Source organism: Pocillopora verrucosa, chromosome 1, assembly GCF_036669915.1.
Source record: "Pocillopora verrucosa isolate sample1 chromosome 1, ASM3666991v2, whole genome shotgun sequence".
Lineage (NCBI taxonomy): Eukaryota > Metazoa > Cnidaria > Anthozoa > Scleractinia > Pocilloporidae > Pocillopora > Pocillopora verrucosa.
This window is the reverse complement of record NC_089312.1, coordinates 95,301-117,406: the sequence shown is the minus strand read 5'-3', so window position 1 is coordinate 117,406 and position 22,106 is coordinate 95,301. Positions and strand designations below refer to the sequence as shown.

The 22,106-nt window shown below is 42.2% G+C and overlaps 1 pseudogene; it reads left to right on the top strand.

Annotated features, from left to right (window-relative positions):
• The first annotated feature begins 1,290 nt into the window (after positions 1 to 1,290).
• Positions 1,291 to 11,677, top strand: LOC131799245 (uncharacterized; annotated as a pseudogene).
• Positions 11,678 to 22,106: the final 10,429 nt, after the last annotated feature.

The following is a 22,106-nucleotide window of genomic DNA, read 5'->3' as shown; positions in this document are numbered from 1 at the left end:
AAACTCCCATGAGTGACCAAGACAGAATTTCTCCTTACAATATCAATACAATATCAATCAGACATGAAATATGAAAAAAGAAAAATATCAATTTGGGAATAATTACCGTAATTTCCGTCCAATTACCCGCGCGGCAGATTACTCGCATCGGTCAATTTTAGGAAATAACGAGAAAAAAATTTCAACAGATTATCTGCACTGGCAGATACCCCGCACACAAAAACAAAAAAAAAATCATCGACTCGTACAAAGTTCCTTCAGTGTTTTTTTTGACATGTTATCCTTTAGCGTGCAATTAATAAATTTTCACACTTTTTGTCTTCGCTGTTTCATTGAGAATGGTACCAATTGTATAAATCTGTTCTAAAAGAATCGATATCACGAGATCTACTGAGTCGGAGAAATCGCTTGAAACTGGAAAATACTCAAGCTAAGAAAATTTCTCTGATGCATCGAATATTCTGTCGCGCTAATTAATTATGCGGCGCCACGAAATGAACATGTTAGCATCATTTTCCATTTGAATTGCCCTGAAGCCAGTCTTTTCACAGTAGTTGAATTCTTTTATTTTCAAGTTCACTTCCCGTGTAGGTGAGAATTAATTATTTTTTTAACTTAACAAAGAAACAACCTGTGAAATTGACAAGGTAAGAAAGTAAGAGTACGAACAAGATAAACGCTATGTTATCGAGTTTTGTATGTTTTCGATTTGCATCGGTTTTCATCGAGAGCAGTAAAGTCTCTTATTATAATAAGCAATCTGCACGAAATAAATGAGTTATTGCACAAGTTTTTTGAAGAGTATCTGTAGTGTATCTCATCACCTGTTTTTTTCCTGTTTATCGTTTTTAACTACACTGGAAGCTTTAAAAATTATTGTATTACCCGCACTTTCCTATAACCTGCACCAACAACTGTTTGTGGAAAAATTAACAGATTACCTGCGGGTTATCGGCCGGTAGTTGATCCAATACTTAGTTCTCTGAACTAATATTATGAGAATTGTATGATTGACAGTAAGGAGACTTGCAAATTTAGATCTAGGCGTTAAAGGGTTAAAGAATATTGGCCCCTATGATGGCAGTATGTTCTAGTGTCTCTACCTTTTTCAGGCAAATGTTACCTATGTGTAATTTCTGCAAGTGCAATGTTTAAGGAAATTTCCAGTAAAGTGAGGGACTACCATTCAAAACTACAATATAATGAATTGTTATGATATGATGATAACAATCCCAAATATTTCCTTACACCAGGTTAGAGTTATTTGCATCATACTTTAGAGGACATGTCATGTCAAAGGTTGTGACTGCCCTCCAAGATGGTGTAAAGCTGATGGAATTATTTGGAGGATCAAGGCAAAAGAAAATTTTCCTGTGGCCTACAAATCCAGGTCAGTGACTTAGCTTTTTATTACATAAAATTATTAGCATAATGTCTTTCTTTCTCAGTCCTCTTCATTCCAGTGAAACTGTTTGGTCTCATGTCCTCCACTTCATGCCATAGAAGTTGTCTCTCCCCCATTTCTAAAATTTTTTTCTTACATGTAATAGTCCCCTACTATTGACTTATGTCCTCAAAATTGGCCAATTGTGGAGTTTGAAGCCCATCTACATTTTATATCCCAAATCTCAAAATACTTTACTGGTTACCAATAGACAAAAGTCCCTAGGCAAACCAGTGCAGGTGTTTTCCCTTCAATGACCCAACCTAATCCCATTCCTCTACTAGCCCAAACTAATCCCGCTCCTCCACTAACCCAAATTAGCCCCACTCCTCCACTAGCCCACCCTAACCCCGCCATTTCACCTGCCCAAACTAACCCCACTCCTTCACTAACCCAACCTAACTCTGCCATTCCACTTGCCCAAACTAACCCCACTCCTCCATTAACCCAACCTAACCTGCCATTCCACTTGCTCAACTTAACCCCAATCCTCTACTAGCCCTAACGAACCCCACTCCTCCACCAGCCCAATTTAACCCCACCCTTCCACCAACCCAAACTAACCCCACCCCTCCACCAGCCCAACCTAACCCCACCATTCCACTTTCCCATCCTAACCCCAATCCTCCACTAGTCCCATCTAGCCCCACTCCTCCTGTAGCCCAACCTAACCCCACCCTGCCATTTGCCCAACCTAACCCCACTCCTCAATCATCCCAACCCAGCTTTACTCCCCCACTAGCTCAACCCAACCCCGACCCCAACCCCAGCCCCACCCCTCCACTTGCCCAACCTAACCTCAACCTTCCATCAACCCAATCAAACCAGACCCTTTCATCAGCCCAGTGCACTGTGTCATCCACTTCAGAAATTGAAGGTAAGTAATTTTTTCTTTCCATACACTACATGGGACAAAACAAACAACAGTACTGAAGAAATACATGCACAGTTGATTTGAATGGCAGTTCTTTAATTAGTGATATCCAGCACACACCTTAACAATATTTATGTTTATTATCCTGAGAGAATATAGCCAACTGCAGCAATTCATGCATGAAGGTAAGTGGGTGTATACATCTTGAGGCTGTAGCTGGTTAAATTTAATCCTCTACCATATTCCAGGTCATGAATGATTCATGAAAACTATGATACTCATGGCCTGATACCAAGAACTTGTTTAAACATCCCTAACTGAAACATGACATCAAACTAAACAACCTGTAATGATTGTGATTGTTTCCTTGTTTAACTGTCAGTAGCAATTTTTATTTGCACTGATGCGCATACATTTAAAAGATAATGATTTGCCTGAAATTGTAGGATTGCAGATGACCAACCTCAAGGTATCACCCATTGATACAATAACCCACTTGTTCTAAATTGTACCATCATTAGATATGTATGCCTTAGTAACCATCAGACTTTATTTGTGGATTAGTATAAATACGTTAATTTTTATAGGTATATCATCTTTACTCTCATTGATTGCTGCACTGGCTGTATGGTGACAATTATTTCGTGTACAGTACATCAATATGTTTTAATGGGAAAACATTTAAATGTAGCTGGTGTCCTTCAAGAAGACCTCAGCTTAGTGGAAGCTGTTTGTCAAAACCATGGAAAAGGTACTGTTAATTGGAAAGGTATATAGGATACACACAAGGGGTGAAAAAACTGTGTTTCCCAACATGATTTTCACAAAAATGGAACCAAATGTATTGCAAAAATTATCAAATTATAATCACTTGGATACAACTTACTTGTTTAAACCTAGACTAACAGTACATGTTGCATTTCTAAGGAGACACATAAATAGTTGGGTGAAAGCCCTAAACAGACAGGATTTCTTCAACACAGGTTTTACAATGGCTTGCTAGGCTTCGTTCTTTTTTGGTTAGTTCAGATTGGAAAGAGAGTGAGCATTACTGCTCGCCCTGAAGGGCAAGCTGTGACTAGCATGTACTAGCCCTTGAGTCATTTTTACTGGCCCAAAATGTTGTAATTTAAATGAATCTTAAAAAAAACTGCCTATCCATTAGGCAAGTAACAGTAAGAATCCATTAGCCTGATCAGAAAATCCACTGTACCCTTGAGTTGTAGATTTGAGTCAAAGTGTTCATAGAGAAATCGAAGTTACATTAAGAAGACTTGACAGGGTGGAGGAGGTGCTCCTATGTGAGAGGGAGCTTTATGACAACTATGCTAGGTTGGAGCCCCTACAAGTCTTTTTAAATCTCACCTTTGATAAGGTTTGTATTGACTATTATAGCCTGAGGAAATATAAGGTATGTGTGGAAGGTTCCATACCTGTACATTTTCAATTGTTCTATGTTCTTAATTTTCATTTAACAAAACAATGAAATTAAGGGAAATACTGGTAAATAATTGTCATCAATCTTCACTTCAACAAATATTTTTCTGTCAGCAAGAGAGTGAAAGTCCACAATGACAAGGAGGATCAAACCACTAGGATAGACGTGGAGGTGAATAGTATAATATTACATATCTCTAACATGTCTCAAACATATCTCTACAATATGCTACACCCCATTAAAGCCAATTCATAATGTTTTGATATTAATGAATGATGAAAGTATAAGTTTATGTAGGCAGAAAAGCCAGGCCAATGAACATGGAGAAGTATGTCCTGGAGTGTTGACCCTTTCACTCCCACAAGTGACCAAGACAGAATTTCTCCTTACAATATCAATACAATATCAAGCAGGCAGGTGATGAGAATAGAGACAAATATCAATCATGGGATTATTAGTTGATCCAATACCAAATTCTCTGAACTAACATCATAAGAATTGTATGGCAGATAGTAAGGAGAATTACTAATTAGATCTTGGGAGTGAAAGGGTTAACCCAATCTGCTAATCAAATCTTACAACGTTGTGCTAGTGTCTTTGGTGATGAGTAGGGGAAAAACTTCTTATGACATGTCTTGAAAACAATAATTTCCTATATTGCCTACATACTACAAGACCAATCAGTGGATAAAAGAAAGAAAAAAATCCTTCAATAAAATTAGGTAAAAGTGTACATCCTCACGAATAGAGAATATTGAAGTCAAAGTAATGACTCTGTAGATAGCCCCCTAGTATTACTCGTAAAGGCAACCTTTCAGAATCACTGGATAATTGCTGCAGCTATTTTCTGGCCAACAGATCTCTTTGGTGTTTTAATTCCCCCCTTCTTTCTGCTCAGAATGAAGTCTGGGGAGTTCAACATAACAAGACATAAAAAATATTTTTCCCTTTTAACTTGATAGGTGAGAGGTAGGGGGTCAGTGGGTACTGCATGAGGACAAAGAGGGCATAACGATAATCCTACCGTGTGGCAGTACCGACTGAAATGCAAATTCAAGGCAACTGCCCTTTTCCAGGTATTTACAATAACTTGTGTATGAGTAGTGAAGATGAATATCCTTTAAGATCAATTATTGGAATGATAAACACAGTGCTTCTATCTCTCTCTTCTAAGGATTTATGAAAATAAATTTTATTCAAGATGTATAGATATTTTATATATCTACATGGTCACTTACTTACAAGTATTAATTTCCTCTTTTCTTTGATAAATATTTCTTGATCAGAGGAAATAAAACTGAGTTGTATTGATTTCCAGTTTAACCAAATATCTGTAATCCTCTTCATCTCAATACATGACAAGAAAAGCCAGCTTCATACCACTAATTCTAGTTAAGAAGGCAACCCACTTTCTAAAGGAAAGGAGCACCCACCCACTGCAGGCTATTTTGTCTCTTTCCTAGTCACACTTCGTATTAAAGACATTTTTTTAAAGAAATTTCTTTCTTTAAATGAAAGGAGGTGTATGACTGGGCAGGGTCACAACAGAATGTGCCCCTAAATTTTACCATACAAAGACAGAAACAGGTGGTTAAGAACCAAGATCCCCTTCTGAGTAAGGAGGTGCTGGATATCTTGCGAGAGGGTATGTACATAAATTAAAGTTGTATCTATTATGTAGATTTTTTCTATCAGCGGTAGCAGGCTTTCAGTCAATTGTTCCTTTTGCTTGTTAAACCGTGCGTGATTTTAAGTGTTTATAGGAGAATTTTTTTTCCACCCACGGCAGTTTATTTACTTTAACACATTGGTTGAAAAACTCTCATTGTTTTTAATTGATAAGTCTCCAAGATCAGTCGCTAAGCACGTGGAATACAAGTATCGCTAAATTAATCAGATAAGTGTCATTTACTTCTTTATAATACTTCTACTTTTGGTTGACTTAGTGTTTGTCTTCAATTAGCCATAGACTAGAGAGTAGATACATGGCCAAATTCGAACCAATCAAGTACAAAACAATCACTTAACAAATACCATTTAGATTTTTGAAAACCAAAGCAGTACTCGTAAATTTATTACCAACCTGAACAATACCACGACCACAACCCCAACCCCAACTCAACCATCATGGGTGTATGGGTGTGTGTTTGGGTTAAGTTCAGGGTTTGTGTGTGGGCTTGGGTTAAGTTTTGATTTGGGTTTGGGTTTAAGTTAGGGGTAAATGGTTTTTGTTCCAGGATAAACGGAGGCAGAATTTCGTACCAATACAAAATGTAACAATTATTTTACCCAAAAAAACCATTCCTTTAACTGCCAGCCGACGATAAGCATGTAATTCAATTGCCACACAGTTAATGATGGCAAATTGTGAGATTCCTTGCCTACATTTTCATATGCAAATTTTTGCAGTATTTTAATAAAGTTAAGGTTATGATTTACATATTGAAGATGAATAAGCAACCTGAGTGTAAAATATAAGTGTGCAACATCAACCAGTGAAACTTCGCTTAAAGACTTTGTAAGACAGCGTGCGACATAGCCAAAAAGAAATAATGCCTATGACTTTATTACTTGAATTTTTCTGAAACGCCATGTGAAATAACTTAAAAAAACCGATCTTCTTCTCTTCAACAACAGGCAAGTCGACTTCAAGCTTGACTTCATCAGGAAGAATTCAACTTACCGAAATTAGATCTATTAACCATAACAGTTGTATAAAATTGCTTCAATATCTTGTGTCTTGCAAATCGACTGCCACTTCATTCTTCAGGGGCCCTTCATTATCCCCCTACCCTCTTTCCTGGGGGGTTATCGAAGTGTTTACTTTAGGACCTCCTGTTCACACAATGCCTACAACAATTAATAGTTGATATATAAACGGCAGTTAATATTTTCTTTACATTTATTGTAAAAGATAATTTAAAAATTGGTCATGTAAGAGTCGGATTCAAGAATGGGAAATTTGAATGAAATGCGTTGCAAAGTGGGTTACATTATCGGGCCCTATACCGCTTTTTTTTCCTCAACATAACTATCCATATCCTTTTGGATGGTATATGTTTGGCATTGGAACGCTGGCTGATGAGAAGAGTATTATTTCATAATTGGATGACACACCAGATTTCTTTCCAGTTCCAATCATTTTAGCAAATGATTTGCGAGCGTCCCTGAGGAAATTAAGTTCTTTGGATCCAGAATTTCTACGCAAATCAATATTTTTAAGTCTCTGGTCAACTTTTCCCTTTCTACTCCTGTTCTGCATCGACTCTAGGCCAGAAAAAGAAAACTAATGCATATAAACCTAAGCTTTCCGGCTTTTTTGATGGAATTGCGATTCCTTTGTTTGAAACTTTGTCACTGTTGTATGAAAGTTTAGTGACGTTGAAAATTCATATCCTCCTTCATCTTTTAAGAAACGCGTTCTTTTTTATGAAAATTTTTCATATTGTCAGATCAATTAGAGGATGATGTGCAGATAAAGAGACTGAATAATGTGAAATACTCAAATTATCAAATATTGTAGCTGGGTACAGTTTTGCGACTTGGTTGAATTCTGATATTTGTTGGCCCAATCTTGTTTATTTGTAAAGTGTAAGCGGTTCTCGTAATGAAAAAACCCATTTTAAAATATTGCTTGTGGCGTAGCATGGCCCACAACTGAATTACTCAGTGTAGAATTAAGGGGTCATACTGGTTGTTAAAAAAGCACAGATCAGATGATGGGGGAGGGAGAGGGTTTGAACTCCCTGACTTACCCCTGGTTCTTCCCCTAATTTACATTTTTGGCTCCTACAGAACCCTTTTTAGCGTGACCTATAATTGAAGCATTCCAGATTCTTTTATTTGATGGAAACTCTTGGAAATAATATGGATATACTTGTTTTGTGATGCAAAGAGTAATGCCTACAGAATATGATCAACTGACCCTCCATTCATGTGGTATTTTGTTTGCTTTCTGTGAGAGTACGAGATTGTTGAAACTTAGAAAACTTGTTAGCCAGTCTATCAGAGACCGTACCAGTAGTCAAAAATATTCCCAGAGAATGTAGTGTTCCATATGAAAACCTAATGAGTGTGTTGGAAGTTTGTTTTACAGATAGCACATTTGAAATTTTTGATCGTCCATCGTAAAACGAAGAAAAGTTAAGATATGCAGTAGAGATGATGGCAAGATCATTATCTATCATTAAAAAGGCTAGAGATGCCAAATTGTAAACGTGAGAATGATTTCCGAACAAAATTATTGAGACTGTCGATTGAAAAAAAACTACAGTGCCAGACTTAATTCGTTTTCTTTTCCTTCTAAAACTATGAATGATTTTTCATTTTTACGGAACTTCAAAATTGAAAATATTTCTCATTTCCTGTCTGAGTTTATATTCATTCTTATTATGTCCTTCTCGTCAGGGAAACTAAAGTTATGACAAATCTTTATTATGTCGAGAATCAACGCAAGTACCTTCTGGGCAAAGAAACTGGCAATAAAAACGTTTTGGTAAGTTTTAATTACGTTCATACTTTTAAAAATAGTTGTAAAAAAGCCCTAACGCTGAACTCTAACCCAGCTCCTTCTCAAACCCCAACGCCAACCCCATCCCCAAGCACCAACACAAAACTCGAACCTCACCGCAACTAGAACCCCATCCACAACCCCAACCCCGACCCCGACCCCAGCCTCAACCCCGACTTCAACCCCAACCCCAACCCCAACCCCGACCCCAACCCCGACCCCAACCCCAACCCCGACCCCAACCCCAACCCCGACCCCGACCCCGACCCCAAACAAAAAAAACCCAAACCCCAAACCAACACCTCACCAAAACCCAAACAAAAACCCCAGACCCAAACCTCACCAAAGTCCTTACTCCACGTTCAACCACAACTCAAACTCGAACCTAAACCCATACTTAAGCCTAAGCCCCAACCTCAACCCCTAACCAACCTTAACCCTAACTCAAAACTTAGCCCCAAAACCAACACTAAGTCCTAACCTAACTCAATTCCATACCCAAACCACAACCCAAACCCAAACCAAAACTCAAACCCAGAAACCAACACCAGAAAGCCAAAATCTAACCCCAACCACATCCCAATCCACAACCCTAACTCAAAAAAATCCCAAACCCCAGCCACAACCCCTCCTCAATCCCCAATCTCAACTTTAATTCTAACTCAAATCTAAACGAAACCCAAAACATAAATACAACACTAACACAAATTCCAACCCTTAATCCCAACACCAAACATAACCCTTAGCTAAACCCAAACCCAAACCCAAACCCAAACCCAAACCCAAACCCAAACCCCAACACCAACCCAAAAGCTAACCCTAACCCTAATTCCAATTCCAACTTCGATCCCAATTCCAACACCAACCCAGGCTTCATACCACAAACCCAACCTTAAACCAAACCCTCAGCCCCACACCACATCAAGCCCTAGCCTCACCCCAACCCTGACCATAAACCACAACCAAAGCCACAACTAAAACCCGAACAACCACAATCCAAAAAAAGAAGCCCCAACTCCAAACCCCACCCCCGCTCGAACCAAAACCCGATTGAAATTCCCATCCCAACCTCAGCTTCAATGCAAACCAACAAAGCCCAACCCCTAACCCTACTCCCAACAACAACGACAACACCAACTCAAACCTCGATCCTTAAACTAACCCCAAGCCCAGTCCCAAAAATAGTCTTAACCCTAAGACCTACTCGAGCTTCAATCCCAAATAAGACCCCAACACAAAAACCAACTGAAGCCCAGCCCTAATTTAACCCCACCTTAACCCCGACACCAAACAAAACGAAAAGCTGAATCACAACCGCAAGTTCAAACACTTCCCCTAAACCCAGCCCGAGCCCAACCACAAATAAAAGCTAAACCCCAAACCAACCCAAAGACCAACCCTAGACAAACCCCCATACCAGCACCAACCTCAGCCCTGACCCTAATCCAACTCCACCCTAAACCTAACCTCAGCCCCAACGAAAACCCCAGCCCCATCCACAACCCAAGCTCGAACACAAACCATAACCCCTACCCAATACCACCTCACCCTAAACCGAAACCCTAAGCAAAATACCAACCTAAACCCCAACCCCATCCCAAATCCCAACTCCAACCAAAACCGTAATTCTAACCTCATTGACAACCACAATCCCAAATGAAACCCCTAATCCTTACGCTAATTTTGACTCTAAGCAACCCTAAGCTAACCTAAAAGAAAATCCTAAGCTAGCCCTGAGCAAAACCCTAAGCTAACCCTAAGAAAAACTTTAATCTAGTCCTAAGGAAAAGCCCTACCTCAAACACAAACACTAAACCCAACTCCACGCCCAACCACTAGCAAAAACCTAAACTCCAAAAGCAACCCGAACCCAATGCTTACCCCAACTCAAACTCCGAGCCAACCACAAACCCTAATTACAACCTCGAGCCAAATCCCAAGCCTAAACCCTATTACAAACTCAAACCCTAATAGTAACCAAAGCAGGAAACACAACTTCAAAGAAAAGTTCATCCCGGTCTTCGATTCCTACCCTTTCCCTAAACTCAACACTAACCTTAACCCTAACCCATACACCAACTCAACCCCTTTTCGAGACCAATCCTTAGCTCCAACCCCAGCCAAGGAAACAACTCAAACACCAACCCAAACTTAATCCTCAACAAATTATCCAACTCACACCACACTTACAACCTCAACCAAAGCCCAACTTCAACCCTACCCTGGCACAAAGGAAAGCCTCAACCCCAAACAACCACAACCCCAACTCAAATCCCAACCCTTACCCCGACACAAACACCAACACAAACCACAACCTTAAAACCACCCCAAAACCTAATCCTAACCAGATCTCAAACCCCAGCTTGAACCCAAACCACAAGGCCCACTCAGCTCCAACCCGAAGCACAAACAAAAATCCCATCCCAACCCTAGGCCCCACCCAAACTCTGACACAAACCTCAACCCAAACCCCATTCTCAACCAAAACATCAGCACAAAGGATAGCCTCAAGCCCAAACATAGCCACAACCCCAACTCAACCCCCAACACTATCCACAACCTCTAACCCAAAATTGAAACCCAAAACCCAAAACCTGACACCAAAAACCCTAAACCAAAAACCAAAACCCTAAACCAAAACCCAAGAAAAAACCCTAAACCCGAAGCCCCCAAACCCAAAAACCCAAAGCCCCAAAACCCAAAATCCAAAACCCGAAGCCCAAAAACCAAAAACCAAAAACCAAAAACCCTAAACCAAAACCTCAAACCAAAACCCACGAAAAAACCTTAAACCCTAAACCTTACACCCAAAAACCTAAACCCAGAAGGCTACACCAAAAGCTTTAAACCATCAACCCTGAACCCATAAACCCAAACCCCCAAACCCAAAACCCTAAACAAAAACCCAAGACCCAAGACCCAAGACCCAAGACCCAAGACCCAAACCCTAAAACAAAACCCAACATCTAAACCCTTAACACACAAACCTTAACCAAAACCCTAAAACCAGAAGCCTCCAGCAGAAACATTAAACACTCAACCCCATACAACAAAACCCCAAAACGCTAAACCCAACATCCAAAACCCTAAACCTAAAACCCAAACCCCAAACCCCAAACCCCAAACCCCAAACCCCAAACCCCAAACCCCAAACCCCAAACCCCAAACCCCAAACCCCAAACCCTAAATCCTAAAGTAAAACCCTAAACCCCAGACTCAGAAAAACCCCTAAACCCTAAACACTAAACCAAAACCCTACACTAAAACCCTAAACTGAAACACTCAACCCAAAACCCTAACCCTAACCCTATCCATAACCCTAAGCAAAACGCTAGACCCTACATCCAAAACCCTAAAAACTAAAACGCTAAACCCTACACCCAAAACCCTAAACCAAAACCCTACACCTAAAACCCTAAACTGAAACACTCAACCCGACACTCAACCCAAAACCCTAACCCTAACCCTATCCATAACCCTAAGCAAAACGCTAGACCCTACATCCAAAACCCTAAAAACTAAAACGCTAAACCCTACACCCAAAACCCTAAACCAAAACCCTAGACCTAAAACCCAAAACCCTAAACCAAAACCCAAGACCCAAAACCCTAAAACCTATGCCCAAAACCCTAAGCAAAACCCTAAAGCTAAAACCAAAACTCTCTACAAAAGCCCCAAAACCAAAAAACCCTAAACCAAAACCCTAAACCCTACACCAAAACCCAAGCCTAACCCTAACCCTAAACCTTAAACCCAAAACCCTCAATCCAAAACCTAAATTCAAAAGCTTTCAACCCTAAACTTAAACCTAAACCTAAACCTAAACCTAAACCCGACTCAACACCCAACACCCTAAGACCTACACCCAACACATTAACCCTAAAACCTACACTAACACCCTAAAACCTACACTCAAAACCCTAAACCCTAAGACCAAAACCCAAGGCCAAAACCCAAAACTGTAAGCCCTTACTCCAAACCCCTAAACCAAAAACCCCAAACCCTAAGCCCTAAACCCAACACCTGTTCCAATACCTTCAACCCTAAACTGAACTGTAAACCCTAAAGAAAAACGAAGACCCAAAACCCTAAACCCTTAACCCAAAACCCTTAACCAAACCCTTAAACCTTAAACCCAAAACCCCAAAACCCCCACCTTAAACCAAAACCCCATACCCTAAAAAAAACCCTAAACAAAAACCCAAGGCCCAAATCCCTAAATCCTAAACCCTAACCCTAAACACTAAATCCAAAACCCTAAACCAAAACTCAAAACCCTAAACTCAAAACCCTAAATAAAAACCCAAGACCCAAAACCCTAAGCCCTAAACCCTAAACCCAAAACCCAGGACCCTAAACCCTAAACAAAAAACCCAACACCATAAACCCTACACCCTAAACCAAAACCTTAAATCCAAAATCCAAAATCGGAAACCCTAAACCAAAACCCTAATCCTTAAACCTAAACCCTAAACCCAAAACGAGAAACCCTGAAACTAAACCTTAAACCCTAAGCCCTTAACCTGAAACGCTAAACCAAAACCCTCAACCCTAAAACCTAAACCCAAGACCCAAAACCCAAGACCCAAAACCCAAAACCCAAAACCCAAAACCCAAAACCCAAAACCCAAAACCCAACACCAAAGACCCTAAACCAAAACCCTATATCATAATCAAACCCTCAACCGAAACCCAAGTCCAAAAACCCTAAACCCTAGACCCTAGACCCTAGACCCTAGACCCTAGACCCTAGACCCTAGACCCTAGACCCTAGACCCTAGACCCTAGACCCTAGACCCTAGACCCTAGACCCTAAACCCTAAACCCAAAACTCTAAACCAAAACTCAAAACCCAAAACCAAGATCCCTACACCGAAACCCAAGACCCTAAACCCAAACCCCTAAGTCCTAAACCTAAAACAAAAACTCTAAACCAAAACCCCAAGCCCAAACCCAATACCCTAAACCTTAACCCAAAGCCATGAACCCTTACCCTAACCCTAAACCCAAAGCCAAATCCCAGAGCCCTAAACCCTAAGCCAAAACCCAAAACCCTACGCCCTATACCCAAAACCCTAAACCAAACCCCTCGACCCAAAACCCAACATCCTCAACCGAAAACCCTAAAAAACTCAACACCCAACACCCTAAACCCTGAATCCTGAATCCAAAACCCTAAATCAAAACCCAAAACCCAAAACCCTAAACCCAGAAGCCTACACGTAAAACCTTAAACACTCAACCATAAACCTAAGACCAAACCCCAAAACTCAAATCCGAGACCCAAAACCCAAAACCCAACACCCTAAGCCCTCGACCCTGAACCCTAAACCCTAAACCCTAAACCCTAAACCCTAAACCCTAAACCCTAAACCCTAAACCCTAAACCCTAAACCCTAAACCCTAAACCCAAAACACTAAACCCTACACCCTACAGCACAACCCTCAACCTCAAAGCCAAAACCCTCAACCCAAACCCCTAAACCCAAATCCCAAAACCCTAACCAGAGACCCTAAACTAAAACCCAATAAGCAACACCCTAAAACCTACAGCCAAAACCCAAAACCTACAGCCAAAACCCAAAACTCTAAACCCTAAACCCTAAGCAAAAACCCTACTCCAAAACCTTTAACCCAAAACCCTAAATCCACGGCCCAAATCCCTAAACCAGTAACCCAACACCAAAAAGCCAGAACCCAGAACCCAATAACCAAAACCTTAAACCAAAACACTAAACCCAAGACCCTAAATCGAAAACCCAAAACGAAAACCTAAGATCTCAAACCCTCAACCGTAGACCCTAAATCCAAAACCCTAGTACAAAACCCGAACCTCTAAACCCTTAACCCAAAACCCTAAACCAAAACCCTAAGACCAAAAGCCTACACCCAAAGCGTAAGACCCTCAACCCTAAACCTATGACACCAAACCCCAAAACCCAAACCCAAAGCCCTAAACCCAAAACTCTAAACCAAAACCCTAAACCTTAAACCCAAAGCCTTAAACCCAAACCCCAAAACCCGAAACCTTAAACCCAAACCCTAAACAAAAACCCGAGACCCAATAACCTAGAATCTACACCCAAAACTTTAAACCCAAACCCTAAACCGAAAACCCTAACCCCTAACCCCTAACCCCTAACCCCTAAATCGAAAACCCAAAACGAAAACCTAAGATCTCAAACCCTTAACCGTAGACCCTAAATCCAAAACCCTAGTACAAAACCCGAACCTCTAAACCCTTAACCCAAAACCCTAAACCAAAACCCTAAGACCAAACGCCTACACCCAAAACGTAAAACCCTCAACCCTAAACCTATAACACCAAACCCCAAAACCCAAACCCGAAACCCAAAACCCAAACCCAAAGCCCTAAACCCAAAACTCTAAACCAAAACCCTAAACCTTAAACCCAACGCCTTAAACCCAAAACCCAAAACCTTAAACCCAAACCCTAAACAAAAACCCGAGACCCAATAACCTAGAATCTACACCCAAAACTTTAAACCCAAACCCTAAACCCTAAACCCTAAATCCAAAACCTTACAACCAACACCCTGAACCAAAATCCCTAGCCCAAAACTCAAAGTCACAACCCAAAACCCTAAACTGTTAACTCAAAACCCTAAACCCACAAACCTATACCGAAAAACCTTAGACCCTCAATCCTAAACCCATAAAACAAAACCCCAAAACCCAAACCCAGAACCCAAAACCCAAAACCCAACCCAAAGCCGTAAACTCTAAACCCAAAACCAAAACCTTAAATCTTAAACCTTAAACCTTTAACCTTAAACCCCAAACCCCAAACCCCAAACCCCAAACCCCAAACCCCAAACCCCATACCCCAAACCCCAAACCCCAAACCCCAAACCCCAAACCCTAAAACCCAAAACCCAAACCCAAACCCTAACCCTAACCCAAACCCAAACCCAAACCCCAAACCCCAAACCCCAAACCCCAAACCCCAAACCCCAAACCCCAAACCCCAAACCCCAAACCCCAAACCCCAAACCCCAAACCCCAAACCCCAAACCCCAAACCCCAAACCCCAAACCCCAAACCCCAAACCCCAAACCCCAAACCCCAAACCCAAACCCCAACCCCCAAACCAACAAACCCCAAACCCAAAACCCCCAAACCCCAAACCCCAAACCCAAAACCCCAAACCCCAAACCCCAACCCACAAACCCCAAACCCCAAACCCCAAACCCCAAACCCCAAACCCCAAACCCCAAACCCCAAACCCCAAACCCAAACCCTAAAACCCTAAGCAACAACCACCCTAAACCCAAAACCCTAAGCCAAATCCCAAAACCCTAAACCCTAACCCTAGACCAAATCCCAGAACCCTAAATCCCAAACCCTAAGCCAGATTCCAAAACCCTTAATCCCTAACCCTAAGCCAAATCCCGAAACCCTAAACCAAAAGCCAAATCCCAAAGCACTAAACCCAAAACCCAAAGCCAAATCCCAAAACTCTTAAACCAAAACCCTAAGCCAAGTCTTGAAACCCTAAACCCAAAAAACTAAGCCAAATCCCAAAACCCCACGCCAAATCCCAAAACCCTAAACCCAAAACGCTAAGCAAAACCCAAAACCCTAAACGCCAAACCCTAGGCCGAATCCGAAACCCTAAGCCTCAAACCCTCAGCCAAATCCGAAAACCCTAAATCCCAAAACCCTAAATCCCTAACCCTAAGCCAAATCCCGAACCCTAAACCCGAAGCTAAATCCTAAAGCACTAAACCCAAAACCCTAAGCCAAATCCCAAAACCCTTAAACCAAGACCCTAAGCCAAGTCCCGAAACCCTTAACCCAAAAAACTAAGCCAAATCCCAAAACCTAAGCAAATCCTAAAAACCCTAAACACCAAACCCTAAGCCAAATCCCAAAACCCTAAATCCAAACCCTAACCCAAATACCAAAACCCTAAGCCCCAGACCCTAGGCCAAATCCCGAAACTTCAAAACTAAAGCCAATTCCAAAGAACTGAACCCAAAACCCTAAGCCAAATCCCAAGACCCTAAAACCAAGACCCTAAGCCAAATCCCGAAACCCTAAACCCAAAAACACTACGCCAAATCCCAAAAACTTTAACTCAAATCTCAAATCCCTAAACACCAAACCCTAAGCAGAATCCAAGACCCTAAACCCCAAACCCTAAGTCAAATCCCAAAACCCTAAGCCTCAAACCCTCAGCCAAATCCCAAAATCCTAAAACCCTAAGCCAAATTCAAACACCCTAAGCCCAAAGCCAAAATCCCAAAAGCCCTAAACCCTAAACCAAATCCCAAAACCCTAAGCCCTGAACCGTAGACCAAATCCCAAAACCCTAAACACCAGACCCTACGCCAAAATTCCAAAACCCTAAACCACAAACCCAAAACCCTAAGCCAAATACCAAAACCCTAAACCCAATACCCTAGGCCAAATCCCAAAACCCTAAACCCAAAAAGCTAAGCCAAACCCTAAACCCTAAACCCCAAACCCTAGACAAAATCCTAAAAACCCTAAATCCGAAACCCATTGCCAAATCCCAAAACCCTAAATCCCTAACCCTGAGCAATTCCGAAACCCTAAACCCAAAGCCAAATCCCAAAGCACTAAACCCAAAACCCTAAGCTAAATCCCAAAACCCTCAAACCAAAACCGTAAGCCTAGTCCCGAAACCCTAAACCCAAAAAAACTAGGCGAAATCCAAAACCCCTAAGTCGAATCCAAAAACCCTAAACCCAAAACCCTTGGCCAAATCCCGAAACCCTAAACCCAAAAACCTAAGCCAAATCCCAAAACCCTAAACCCAAAACGCTAAGGAAAAACCCTAAACCCTAAACCCTAAACCCCAAACCCTAGGCCAAATCCCAAAACATTCAACCCAAAACCCTAAGCCAACTCTAAAAACCCTAAACCCAAAACCCTACGCTAATTCCAAAGCACTAAACCCCAAACCCTAAGCCAACTCCCAAAACCCTCAAACCAAAACCGTAAGCCAGGTTCCGAAACCCTAAACCCAAAAAAAGTAGGCGAAATCCAAAAACCCTAAGTCGAATCCAAAAACCCTAAACCCAAAACCCTAGGCCAAATCCCGAAACCCTAAACTCAAAAACCTAAGCCAAATCCCAAAACCCTAAACCCAAAACGCTAAGCAAAACCCTAAACCCTAACCCCCAAACCCTAAGGCCAAATCCCAAGGCATTCAACCAAAACCCCTAAGCCAACTCCAAAATACCTACGCCAAATCCCAAGGCACTAAACTCAAAACCCAAAACAAAATCCCAAAACCATAAGCCACGTCCCGAAAACCTAAACCCAAAAAAACAAAGCGAAATCCCAAAACCCTAAACCCAAAACCCTAAGCTAAATCCCAAAACCCTAAACCTAAAACGCAAAGGAAAACCCTAAACCCTAAACACTAAGCCCTAAACCCCAAACCCTAGGCCAAATCCCAAAACACTGAATCCCTAACCTTAAGTCAAATCCAAAAACCCTAAACCCAAAACCCTAGACCAAATCCCGAAACCCTAAACCCAAAACCCTAAGCCAAATCCCAAAACCCAAAAGGCTAAGGAAAACCCTAAACCCTAAACCCTAAACCCCAGACCCCAGGCAAAATCCCCAAGCACTAAACCCAAAACCCTAAGCCAAATCCCAAAACCCTAAACCCAAAACGCTAAGGAAAACCCTAAACCCAAAACCCCAGACCCTAGACCAAATCCCAAAACCCTAAACCCAAAACCATAAGCCAAATCCAAAAAACCTAAACCCAAAACCCTAGGCGAAATCCCAAAACCCTAAACCCAAAACGCTAAGCCAAACCCAAAACCCTAAACCCCAAACCCTAGGCCAAATCCCCAAGCACTAAACCCAAAACCCTAAGCCAAATCCCAAAACCCTTAAACCAAAACCCTAAGCCAAGTCCCGAAACCCTAAACCCAAAAAACTAAGCCAAATCCCAAAACCCTAAGTCGAATCCCAAAACCCTAAACACCAAACCCTAAGCCAAATCCCAAAACCCTAAATCCCAAACCCCCACCCAAATCCCAAAACCCTAAGCCCCAAACCCTAGGCCAAATCCCAAAACCCTAAACCTAAAACGCTCAACCAAAACCCCAAAACCCCGAAACCCTAAGCCAAATCACAAAACCCTAAACCCAAAACGCCAAGCCAGACCCTAAACCCTAAACCTTAACCCTAGGCCAAATCCCAAAACCCTAAGCCACTTCCCAAAACCCAAAGCCAAATCACCAAACCCTAAACCCAAACCCTTACGCCAAATACCAAAACCCTAAACCCCAGACCCTAAGCCAAATCACAAAACCCTAAACCCAAAACACTAAGCCAAACCCTAAATCCAAAACACTAAGCCAAACCCTAAACCCAAAACACTAAGCCAAACCCTAAACCCCAAACCCTAGGCCAAACCCCAAACCCCAAACCCCAAACCCCAAACCCTAGGCCAAACCCCAAACCCTAAAAGAACCCCAAAAGCAATTACTTGCAACCCTAAGCAATTACTTGGCAAAACCCCAAAAGCCTACACCAGATCCAAAAACCCTAAGCCCTGAGCAAAATCCCAAAACCCTAAACTCAAAACCCTGAGTCACATACCAAAACCCTAAACCCAAAACGCTAAGCCAAACCCTAAACCCCAAACCCTAGACCAACTCCCAAAACCCTAAATCCCAAACCCTAAGTCAACTCCTAACACCCTAAACACCAAACCCTAACCCAAATCCCAAAACCCTAAGCCCCAAACCCTAGGCCAAATCCGCAAACCCTAAACCCAAAGCCAAATTTTAAAGCACTAAACCCAACACCCTAAGTCAAATCCCAAAACCATAAACCAAGACCCTAAGCCAAATCCCGAAACCCCAAGCCCAAAACACTAAGCCAAATCCCAAAACCCTTGGTCAAATCCCAAAACCCTAAACACCAAACCCTAAGCCAAATCCCGAAACCCTAAACCCCAAACCCTAAGCCAAATCCCAAAACCCTAAGCCCCAAACCCTCAGCCAACTCCCAAAACCCTAAGGCCCAAACCCTAAGCCAAGTTCCAAAACCCTAAACCCAAATCCAAACACCCTAAACCCAAATCCAAACACCCTAAACCAAAAGCCAAATCCCTAAACCCTAAGCCAAATCCCAAAACCCTAAGCCCCGAACCGTAGACCAAATCCCAAAACCCTAAGCCCCGAACAGTAGACCAAATCCCAAAACCCTAAACCCCAAACCCTATGCCAAATCCCAAAACCCTAAACGCAAACCCTAAACGTAAAACCCTAAGCAACCAACACCCTAAGCCCAAAACCCTAAGCCACATCCCAAGACCCTAAGCCACATCCCAAAACCCTATATTCTAAACCCAAAACCCCTAAACCCACATGCCTACACCAGAAAAACCTTACATCCTCAAACCTAATCCCATAAAACCAAACCCCAAAACGAAACCCAAACCCTAAAGCTCAAACGAAAATCCTAAACCTAAAACTCTTAACCCAAAATCCAAATCCCAAATTCCTAAGCCAAAACCCCTAACATTAAAGCAAAACCCAACACCCCACACCCTAAAACCTACAATCAAATCCCTAAACCCAAAACTTGAAACCGTAAACCAAAACTCTAAGCCAAAACCCAAAACCATAAGCCCTAAGTCAAATCCCAAAATCCTAAACCCTAAGCCAAATCCCAAACCCCTAGACCCCAAACTCAAAGCCAAATCCCAAAACCCTATGCCCCAAGCCCTAGGCCAAGACCCCAAGCTCAATCCCAAAACACAAAGAAAAATCCCAAAACCCTAAGCCCTAGACCAAATCCCAAAATCCTAAGCCCTAAGCCAAATCCCAAAACCCTACAACCCAAACCCTAAGCCAAATCCAAAATCCCTAGACCCCAAACTCAAAGCCAAATCCCGAAACCCTATGCCCCAAGCCCTAGGCCAAGACCCTAAGCTCAATCCCAAAACACAAAGAAAAATCCCAAAACCCTAAGCCCTAGACCAAATCCCAAAATCCTTAACCCCAAGCCAAATCCCAAAACCCTACAACCCAAACCCTAAATCCCTGGACCCCAAACTCAAAGCCAAATCCCAAAACCCTATGCCCCAAACCCTAGGCCAAGACCCTAAGCTCAATCCCAAAACACAAAGAAAAATCCCAAAACCCTAAGCCCTAGACCAAATCCCAAAACCCTAAACCCCAAATCCTAGGCCAAATCCCAAATCCCTACACCCCAAACCCAAAGCCAAATCCCAAAACCCTAAGCCCCAAACCCTAGGCCAAATCCCGAAACCCTAAGCCCCAAACCCTACGCCAAAACCCTCAACCCTTAGCCAAATCGCAAAACCCTAACCCCAAGATTCTAAGCAAAAAACCAAATACCTTAATTAAAAACACTAAGCAAAATCCCAACACTTTAGGACTCAAACCCTAAGCCAAATCCCAAAACCGTAAGACCCAAACCCTAAGCCAAATCCCAAAGCCCTAAACCCAAAAACCTAAACCAAATCCCAAAACCCTAAGCCCCAAACCCTAGGCCAAATCCCAAAACCTTAAACCCAAACCCTACGCCAATTCCCAAAACCCCAGACTCCAAACCCCAAGCCAAATCCCAAAAGCATAAGCACCAAACCCTAAGCCAAATCCCAAATCCCTAAACCCAAAACTCTAAGACAAATCCCAAAACCCTATGCCCCAAAGCCCAGGTCAAAACCCTAAGCTAAATCCCAAAACCCTAAACCCAAAATATTAAGCAAAATCCAAAAATCTAAGCCCTAAAGCAAATACCAAAACCCAAAGCCCCAAACACTAAGCCAAATCCCAAAAACCTAAGCCTAAAATCCTGGGCCAAAACACTAAACCCATAGCCAAATCGCAAAACCCTAACCCCAAAACACTAAGCAAAATCCCAAAACCCTTAATCCAAAACACCAACCAAAATCCCAAAATCTTAAGGTTAAAACCCCCTAGCCAAATCACAAAACACAAAGACCCAAACCCTTAGCCAAATCCAAAATCCCTAAACCCCAATCCCAAAGTCAAATCCCAAAACCCTAGGACCCAAACCCTAGGCCAAATCCCAAAACCCCAAACCTCAAACCCTAGACAAAAACCTTAAACCCTAAGCCAAATCCCAAACCCCCAAACCCAAAACTCTACGCAAAATCCCAAAACCCTAGGCCAAATCCCAAAACCCTAGGCCAAATCCCAAAACCCTAAGCCCCCAGCCCTAGGCCAAATCCTAAAACCTTAAACCCAAACCCTAAGAAAAATCCCAAGACCCGAAGCCCCAAACCCTAGGAAAAATACCAATACCCTAAGTGCCAAATCCTACGCCAAATCAAAAAACCCAAGACCCAAAACTCTGAATCAAATCCACAAACCCTCAATCGCAAACCCTAGGAAAAATCCCAAAACCCTAAACCACAAACCCTTACCTAAATCTCAAGGCCCCAGAAAAAAAAATCCTCCGCCAAATCCCAAAAACCTTCAGCCCAATCCGATATCATTCAACCCCAAACCCTAAACCAAATCAAAAAACCTTCAACCCCAAGCAAAATGCCAAAGCCCTAAATCCTTTCTGAAATTTCAAAACCCCACACCAAAACAAAACAGCCTAAACCCTAACCCAAGCCTTATCCCTAACCCTAACCCCAAACCTACATCCAACCCTACATCCGAACCCAACCCCAACACTACCACCAGCCCTCACCCAAACCCCAGCCCCAACCCTAGCCCCAAACCCAACCCCAACCCCAACCCCAACCCCAACCCAAACCTTAGCCCCAACCCTAACCACAACCCTGGAGGCCCAAAACTCGCCCAAATCCTAACCCCACCCC